This window comes from Centropristis striata, chromosome 1 (assembly GCF_030273125.1).
Source record: "Centropristis striata isolate RG_2023a ecotype Rhode Island chromosome 1, C.striata_1.0, whole genome shotgun sequence".
Lineage (NCBI taxonomy): Eukaryota > Metazoa > Chordata > Actinopteri > Perciformes > Serranidae > Centropristis > Centropristis striata.
This window is the reverse complement of record NC_081517.1, coordinates 29,849,951-29,860,620: the sequence shown is the minus strand read 5'-3', so window position 1 is coordinate 29,860,620 and position 10,670 is coordinate 29,849,951.

Here is a 10,670-nt window from a genome sequence, read left to right as displayed (position 1 = left end):
CCATGTGGCCCTTGAAACCTCCAGCACATCATATCTTGTCTCAGTCCCATCCGGTGTAATTTACTGGGTGTGTTCAGGACAAAATCTGTCCTCATCTGGTGTTAGAGCATTTGTCATGTCAGGTCAGTATCTACCAGAGATATTCATTCATTCAATGTTCAAAGTGTGGCTGCAAAAGCCAAAGCTGACTCAATGTGACCTTTATGGAAGCATCTGAATTCATTGCTATGTTTTGCCACTCATTAATTCAGATTTTGTCTTTAGTTTCTCAACTGTCCTTCTGCAGTTAAACAAGAAACAGACGTGGACAGTTGCTTTGGAAATAAAAGAGTGAAAACCTTGCAGGGGTGAGCAAGTTATTAATATTACTTCCAGGCTCTTCACAGAGAAGCCTGATGGTCAGGAGGGTCACGGCATTATTATGCACAGTTGCTGTAGAAACCAACCTTGACCTCGGCTCCACATCTTCATCTTCATAAGAGGCTGTGGAAAAAAGTATGTGAGTGGGCATGTGGAAAAGATGACAGGGTGCAGCTATTTGAAAGTCAAATTAGAACTATGAAGCATGCATGACTGCATCAGGGAGACACATGAGAGTGTATCATGGAGCGTGCGCAACTGAAATGGTCAGTGGCATAAACACGCAGGTACGGGCAAGAAAAACAATGTTTTATGTGAGTCTGTGTTCACTCTTACAGGAAGTGTGCAACGTGTAAACAGGAAGCTCGTGGTAGAGGCGCCATTGCGGTTGGAAGCGCTGGTTTTCTTTGAAGCGTGCTTTGTTCTCTTAGATCAACACAAGGTGATCTGATGTCGGTTTTGACAAGGTAGTTGTGAAGACGGTGGTGTGCAGGACTGTGGGTGACGCAGCCATTCTTTTATGGCTTACTGTTCGCTTGTACTTCATGACATTTGTGCAAATGGAAGCAGTAAAAGAGGTGTTTTGTGTGCGTGTGTGTGTGAGAGGTATGTGTGTGTGTGTGTGTGTGTGTCTTCCAGCCCAGGGGTTCATACATTATTCACTCTCAGACATTAAAGATGTAGATGTGGTCAGAGACATATGCAGGAGAGACACACAGAGTGCTCACACACACACAGTTCCACACAAGCATGCCCACACACACAGACTTCTGTTGTTGCTTAATGAAACTCTTTATAGATTTTTCATTCCACTGTAATTTGATTTTTTTTCTCCTTCTGTGAGTAAATCCACGATCACACATTGTTGACTCAATCTCTTCATGAGCGGAGAGAAAAGATGAGAAATGAGAGGTGGAGAAAGGAAGGAGTTAGAGAAAAATAGGACAAAAAGTGTGTGCGTGTGTGTGTGTGTGTGTGTGTGTGTGTGTGTTTGGACGGAAGAGGCATGAAACGTGTCTCAAGGAGCTGAGATTTCACAGCCCAGTGACTCTGTCACTGTGCACCTGCTCACTGAGACGGTGGGAGGGAGGAAATGAGAGGAAAGAGGGAGGTGAGGTGAGGAGGTTTGGGGTAAAAGAGAGTTTAAAATCCATCAGGAGAGAATTAGGGTGAGTGTAGCAAAGCAAAAGTATTTATTCAGCAGAATTTAAAAAACAAATGCACAGAAAAGCGCCTTATCATCTATGTTTACTGTGAGAGTGCCACTCTGTACTTACTTACTCTGTACTACTACTCAAAATAGCATATTATAATATCCAAAAGTATGTGGACATCCAAACATGACACCTTGATGGGATTATTGAGGTTGGTAATCCAGGTCATCATGTTTGTTGGGGATGAGGTCAGGGCTCTGTGAAGGCCGGTCAAGTTCTTTCAACCCTTTCATTCATTCATTGACCTTAACTGCTTATCCAAACTCATGTTGCAGGGGGTTGGGTGAGAGGCGGGGTTCACCCTGGACAGGTCTTCATACTATCACAGGGCTGACACATAGAAACAGACAACCACTCATGTTCTCATTCACTCCTACGGGCAATTTAGAGTCACCAGTTAAACCTAGCTACATGTTTTTGGACTGTGGGAGGAAGTTGGAGGACCCGGTGAGAACCCACGCTGACACGGAGAAAACATGCAAACTCCACACAGAAGAGCTGCAAGCTGGATTCAAACCCATGACCCTCTTGCCGTGATGCAAAAGTACCAACCACTACACCACTCTCTTTCAACCCTGTCTCTTAAAAATGGCGTGGCCATATAAAAGGACATATTTTACAGATATCCAGGGTAAATTGGTCATAGTTTGGTTAGGTTTAGACACAAACAATACCTGGTTGTGTTCAGTGAATATGTTTGTTACATAAATAGCTCAGCATTGACGTTTGATTCCACAAACTATTCAAACAGCAATCTTCTGGGTGCAAAGTCCTGTGTTTGTTTGACTCATTCACCCACCCCCTCCGCCTCCATGTGTGGACATCTGTGGACTTTGATGAGAAACATTTTTGTGATGCATCAAGAACAAACGTAATTCAGGAGAAAATTAGTTTCCCTGCAAATGTAATTGACTATGTTAAAAATACTCCATGTCATTTTTTTGGAGACCAGGCTGGTCTCTTTATGGACCTCACTTTGTGCATGGGGAGGTATAGATGCTTTTCCCTCCACAGACAAACAGAGATAATCTATGTAAAACTAACCATTAAGTCTCCCATTAAACCATTACAGTGGGACAGTGAGCCAGTATCTCAATACCAGGACTCTGAAACTGACCTTTTTCCATTGATGGAATTTGACATTTTAAAAGTCATGTCAAGTAATGTATTTAAGTACAAACTCAAGGTATTTTGTGCTTCTCTCTACTCCACTCTCCAGGTGTGTGAAGGATAAAGTTTTCGGTTATGTACTGAGAAAATTCTCCTGCTTCTTAAGCTAAATAAACTCTTTAGAAAGCCTTTGGATGAGCTGGAAAATGCATCATTACAAAGCTAACAAAATTTTTTGACACCATGAAAATTTTAATCTTTAGAGATATGTGCTTCTCATAGGACAGCAACATCACAAACATATGATGATCTTATAGAATATGAGGCATTGTTGTTGATTTAACTACCCAACAGTATATAAAGGAGTTAAGCTTAGTACAATCTGAAACATCTATGCAGTAAAATGCAACATACACATTAATGCAGCAATAGAACATAAACACTGACCGGAAACGCTTCATACTTTAAGTGCATTTTGCTCATAATATTAAAAAACATTTAGAGGTTTAGAATAAGGTTTAGAATGTTTGACTTTTTCTTGTAAGAGGGTATTTTCATAATGTATTCATACTTTTACTTGAGCAAAGGATCTGAATACTTCTTCAACAACTTTTATTTGACAGCAGACATTTTTTACCTAAAGCACGAAAACACAGAAGGAACTACTAACAATAACGATGCCTCTATTCCATTAAGTGTACCAAGAGGCCTCTCCAGTGAGCCTGCATTATCCTTAACCGATTATCCGAACTTCGGTTAAAGGGGTCTGGAGCTGATCCCAGCTGACATTGAGCGAGAGGTGGGACCCTGGACAGGTCTCCAGACTATCACAGGGCTGACACATATAGAGCCAGACAACTGTTCATGCTCTCATTCAGTCCTAAGGGCAATTTAGAGTCACCAGTTAACTCTAAGCTGCATGAATTTGGATTGTGGTAGGAAGCAGGAGAAGAAGAAGAACCTACACTGACACTGGGAGAACATGCAAACTCCACACAGAGGAGCTGCAAGCCAGATTCAAATTTGCGACCCTCTTGCCACCATTACAGCAATGTTATAATTGATAACCTGATATTTTCCTGCTTGGTCTGCATGGGTGCTGTGAAAAAAGTCAACTTAAGCAGCATCATTAATTGTATTATTTACACAGTTGCTTTTCCTACTGTGACATGTGAAATGTTTTCTGTGAAAAAAGGACCCTTTCTATGTTGCTGCTATAAGATTTTCCCTAATTGGACCTAAGGGGCCTATTCCATGAAAAAGCCCCAGACCAGAAGTATGTGTAAGTATGTGGACGGAAATTTCCACATACACTTAGAGGGCTTAGAGAATATGTCTCTTTCTCTTCTCGTTCAATGCAACTCATTTTAATATACTTTAATGGTATGTGTGTCAATCAAACAGTATTGTGAGAGATTAAATGACAATGTAGGAAATAATGGAGTATTATAATAATAATCTCCTCCTCTATCGCCTCCTCTCCCTGTCTGTTTGAATCATGAAGTGAGAAGAAAGGTACTGAACTAGAGAGAGACTCAGGTGTGTCTAAATCTTTAATTGGATTTCTTGTAATCTCTATTCTTCAGTGAAACGAAACATTTGGGTTTGGTTGGTTTTTTTTTTACTCAACTCCAGTAACGGCTTTAGGCCATTTGAGCAAAAAGGAAACAATGATGTTGTGTGTGAAGATGTTTTATATGAACTTTGTATGTGTAGGTGTACTCATGGATATGTAGGTGTATGTGAGTGAATTTGTTTTGAACATGGCTCTGTATGTGTGTGTGTTTGAGAGAGAGAGAGGGAGAGAGAGAGAGAGAGAGAGAGAGAGAGAGAGAGAGAGAGAGAGAGAGGAGGGTGTGTGTGTGTGTGTGTGTGTGAGTGTGTGTGAGTGTGTTATCTTGCAAAGCAGACGTTTTGGAGCATAGCTGTGACTATAAGGTCAGTGTGAGTCCTGTGTTTTAGCCCCAGGATGAAACGCTAATAGCAGAGTAATGACAGAGAGGGAAACTGCAAACAGGAGATAAGGCAGACAGAAACAAAATGGCCATCGCTGAGAGGGCTGATTACAGAGCCAGCCAGCAGGCATAAGAGAGAAAAAGAAGCTAAACAGAGAGAGAGATGCAGAAGAGGGTGGGAGACAATGCAGGATGAGCCATGTAGAAAATGAATGGATGGCTGTTCTGACCCCTAGACTCCTGTAAGACGCATTCAAATGATTCCCAGTGAATTGTGAGAAGGTGACCCTGCCTTCTCTGTGACCCAAAAAAGAACAAAAATCACTTTTATTATGATGTAAAAGTCCAATGAGATTAAAGAGATAGAAATTTAGCTGCCTTTCTGAACTGGTATAAGATACCTGAAGGGCTTGTGTGCTATCTAACTGCATGCAGCTGTACTTTCCCATTTCATTTACCATTCACATTTTATGGCATCTGTTTTTCCCATGATCGGAAATCTAGAGTCCCAAGTTTTAAGTCAGGGGACAGTACAGGATGTCTTTGATCTGTAGCTGCGGAGCCAGAGTCACATGAAACATGTTAAAGCTTTTATGGAGAGCCTTTGTATTTATGCTCCGGGAATAAACATACAAACAATGAAGAAAGACTGTTAGAGAGATTGCTGCTGATATAACATAGTCACTGGAATGTACTGTATGAATTAACCGATGGCCATATACTGCAGATCTTTAGGTCATGGTGTTTGTTCTCCCCCTTGTGGAGATTACTGCACATTACACCAAACAGGAATTTTGGAGTGGTGAGTTAACTATAAAGCACACGACTATTATTCAGATGAAACATGACTCCAAATCAAATGCATGTGAACAAAATTTATAAGATTTAAATTTTAAACAACTCCTCTTGCTTTCCCTCTCCATGTATGTCAGAATGAAGGGTAAGCTGCAGTAGATTTTCTGCAGAGGAGCAGTGCTTTTGATCAAAATGTCTTCTCAATCTATATGCATGACTGTGACTAATGCCATAAACTTGTAGACTTGTAAACTTGCTTAGTCTTCCTATATATGCAGCACTTTAAATTGCATTGTAATCTAATACAACAGCCATGCAATGAATAAATAATGAGGTATATAATGTTCAGTATTTGTTCACACTGTGTCATGTGCCATGTGGGTTAATTTTGGAGCCTTTCTGATTGTTAAGAGGTCCTTTTTGTGTGTTTTTTTCCCAGACATTTACATACATGATTGGACAATATACTACTACTAAAAGTGATGGAATTTAATACTACAGCACAAAAGATCCCAGTGAGCTGAATTATCTAGCTGACACAGGGGATTTATCACATGGCTGTTGTAATGGATTGCATTACTGCTGCACCTAATTAACTAACTCGGAGTCAGCGTCTGCAAGGCTCTTACAACACTGACAGTGACAGAAAGATGAACAGTCCTGAAGTAACTTTACTAGATTATAATCTGTCTTCTGCAATCGGTCAGCATTTTTACAAATATTACCTCCAGAATTGCTCTCTGACAGATGTTAAGTTTTACTTATCTAGGTTTCCAGGGTGCTGCATTCTACAGGATTGTGAGGAATCAGTTTTGAGGACATTTTATTGAATGAATTGTGCATCTCAACACTTTTGTAACTTTTACTGTAAAAACTGCTTCTAAAAGTATATCATTCAACTAAAATATGAATAAAATAATTTGTGAAAACACAGTATATTTCATGTTCAAACTGATAATCTTGTTGCTTTCTGTTTATATCTACATTTTACACAGTGTCCCAACTTTTTTGGAACCAGGGTTGATGAAGAGATCTTCACACTTGAGTAGACAACTGTAAAAATCAACATATCACTGTTTACTTGAACACATATTTTCAAAAAGCGTACGAAAACTCATTCCCTTATAACGTTATATAACCTGTAACAATTATATTGCAAAACATGCTTTGCATTTGTAGGGGTAACTGGTTCAGATACACATTGCCTCCATTAGGGGTACCAAAATATTTAGAGGTAAAAGCTAATTTAGGTCAATTTTGCTATCGGAAATTGACTAAATTAATATTTAATACTTTAAATGAATTAAAGTTACTCGATGGGGCACCACCTATTCACTTAGGAATAGGAAAAGATAGCAAATCATAGTTAATCAGTCTCATAAAGTTAACAAATTATCAATTTGGAACATTGATTATTAATTATGAATATAATTATAATCGAATTACCTTATTAATATTTAGTAACGGTTGAAGGAATTTTGAGTTCTTTCCATAGCAGAGGTTAGCAAATCATTCATTCATGTGCAACATTAAAGGGAGGAGCATATCAATCCAAAAACATATTTATTCTAAATAAAGCAAAGCAAACAGAACACACAATAACTAATCTAAAAGACTATTTACAGTGGAAATGTAGGTGAGAATGTGTAACAACATGTAGGTAAGAATGTGTAACAAAATGGCTGCCGAAAGGCGGTCATTTAAATAAATCAAAATGGCGGAAGCCCTTTTGTTCTTGGAGAACAATAGACCATGCGGTCTTGAAGGTCTATGTGTTGTGGGAAGCCAGATTAAAGGTATATTTCATGTGGATTAGTGTGTGAGCAAATCAAATGAGTCATAGTTAAATTACATGTACAACTTGAGATATGTAGAGCAACATTAATCATACAACTTCAAGTGATCTAACTACACAAAATATCCAACAAATATACTTAAACACACAACAGATCAACACCATTGATTAAAGCTTAACAAACTTGTTCTTGCTTACTAACTGCCCAGTACTGTACCACAGAGTCCAGAGTTGAAAGAGAAGCAGAAATCCTTTTGGAGAAGAATCTGGTTCCTGGTTGGGTTTTGGTGGTTGTAGCGCTGGTTGCTGTTGGCTCCAGAAGCTTGGTGAGGGTCTCTGTGATTATGTCCAGTATAGATCACAGGCAGGAAACTTAGAAGCGTGGTGGTGGGCCCACTTGGTTTGGGTTTTCACCGGCCTTCCCTTAGAGCTGGAGACAAAGGAGCCTGGTCTTCCTCCTGGAAGATCAGACCAGGACAGCAGACATGTTGTTCCTCAGGGAGTTGAGAAGAGAAGAGAAGGGATGGCTGCAGGACACTTTTGTGTCTCAACCTGGAAGTTGTATTTCCTGTTGGTATCAGCCAATGAGACGCATTTAGGTATCTCCAGATACCTGTGGGGGTGGGGGTCGTTTGTCTTTGTTTGGAGGGGGACAAAGAACGACCTCCATCTTGAAGCATGAAGAGAATTTGTTGACAATTCTCACTGAATTCAGTCTTTAATCCAAATGAATCTTCTGGAATAGCTGTGAGCCCTACACATTCATATCTTTATCTTTTAACCCATAAGAACCCAGTAATCCTTAAAGGAACATTATGGGGGATATACCACAGATCAAGTGGACCACATAGAACACATTTATGATGTTTTAAAAAAAGAAATCCTACCCCTAAAGATCAAAGATCTGTGATGTGACATAAACGTTACATTGGGCATTTATGGTATTTATGTTTATAATATTTATTTTAAAATAAAAAATCGACACATTTTCTGCTTACAGAGACACACATTTGCCTTTTTCTTTGCATCTCCACAACATTTATCAAAATTGTGACATTAATAGTGCTGTTTAACAACAAATTATTTTTCAGATTTGTTCTTAAGTAGCATAATAATAATAATAATAATAATAATTAATAAATAAAAACAAATAACCACTTGCCTTTTTGTTTGCATCTCCATAACATATATCAAAATTGTGACTTTAATTTGTTCAGGAAATATGGTCGAAACAAGTTAAATGCAATACAGGACACCCTGTTAACGGATTAGAATTGTTAAATGGGTTTAAACTTAGCCTCGTAACAAAAATAAGGTTTTTGAAATTAGCTACTTTTTCACATTTCTGTTTCCAGTCACACACACATTTTGGAGAAGTCACTTCTTGTCAAAGTCACATGACCACCACAACAGGGTGTTGAGTATGTGTCGCTTATAGATTTTGTGAGTTAATGTGAAGCATAAAGCTGAATATCGGATATTCTAGAAGATTTAAAGTGTTTGTTACACGGATGTCACCATGGGTTGTTATGGGTCAAAATCTTGGGGCAATGTTCGAAATACATGTTACATTTTTTGTATTCAATGTTTTTTTTTTTTGGATGTGAGTCTAGACAGCTGATTGCCCAACAACAACCACACTGCAACTCCAACCTGATCCTGCATGTTTACACACCACAGCCAAGGGATCAGACACATCTTAATGAGGGATTTAGTCAAGCCCTTTTAGCAAAACAAAAATTGTGGTCATTTTCTGTCTGGATTCTTATACTACCCTCATTACTCCTGACACAAATTATCCAGTTGCTCCATCGAGAAGGCTGCAAACTTGACTTGTTAAACCCTGTCCAAATCCTGCACGTCATCCATCTCTAATGGTCAGCTCTGTATGCTAGAGCACATAGATTTATTTATATTCTACCACTACCAGAAGCTTGGCTGTCCGTTCACTGTGCTGACCAGGTCATCACTTCACACTGTCGTGACTACTGAAACTCCTGGCTTCCCAACTGCATAAACAGCCTTCCTAGAACAGAAAATTCACTCCTTGCCTTCTGTCAGAGAACACTCACCTTCTGTATCCTATAGAAAATATGCCTTCTGAATGAATGATTTCTCTTCTTGATATTCTTGCCAGAGCTCTCTCTAAAATCCCTTCTCAGATACTAACTCCATATACATACATTGACCAGTTTATTAGACACACCAAGCTAAGATAATGCAGTCTAATAAAACAGCCTAACTTTAGTTCAACTTATTTATAGATCAATAAAGGTAGAGAAATTATAGAAATACATCTCAGTATAGTATTACACAATTATACGGCATCACAAACTGCAGCCCAGAAAATTATCATAGAGTTGAATCAACACCTCTCTGAAACAGTCTAAACAAAAACAGAACAGCATAACCTTCATGAAGGATTTATTGCCGACTTGTATTAGACTGCATTAGCTGAACCTTCAGCCAGGGTCATGCTGAAGATGGCAGACATGATATGAAAGTTTAAAACCTTATTTTTCACCCTGCATTTCTTAAACTCTTTGATATGCATTTCACACATCTCACCTTTATTCCCATGAAGTTGGAATAAAACATGTCTACCTCTTTCTATGAAATGATTGTGACAGTGTGATTTATTCTTGACAGATAAAGTGGATATCTTCTCAAAAATTAATCCATCTCTTCCAAACATATCACAATGAAAATGAAACCACAATTAACAGAGGACTGTGTTTGAAAACAAAATTATTCCAACCTTATGGGCTACCGTGCGTTATGTTGAGTCAACAACATTTCTATATTATAATGAAATACAATACAAATGACTTTTTTTCTTTCCAGCAGTGTGGCTCAACTGCAATGATGTTATATGATTTACTCACTTATTTTGAAATGTCTAGATCATGGTGTGAATCCCATTACAGAACTCCAGTGTAAGCTCTTTTGAATAAAGTGAGTGACATGATTTATTATTATTTATTTCTGCATGTGGAATTTATTTATTATATTTTTGTTTGTATCCAGCCCCTGTAAACCCTGACTGAACTCTACATTGAAAGAGGACTGAACAGAGATCTTTTTTTACTTTAATTTTTTTTCAAGTTCCCTTTTTCCAACATCAAAAACAAATATACAAACAGTACAGGGAGAAAAAAAAACAAACAGTAATTAAATAAATAATAATAATAAGGATAAAAACGACCTGCCAGTTCATAGAGTGCATGTACAAATCAGTCTACAATTAAAATTGTGGTAAATAAAACTTATTTTTGAAGCAAACACAAGAGAGAACAGGATAGCACAGTAAAATAAAAAATGATAAATAATAACAATAATAATAATAATAACTTTATTTATATAGCACCTTTTAAAAACAGCAGTTTACAAAGTGTTTTGACAGAGAGCACTTAATTACAATGAGAGGTGAGGCTAAAAACA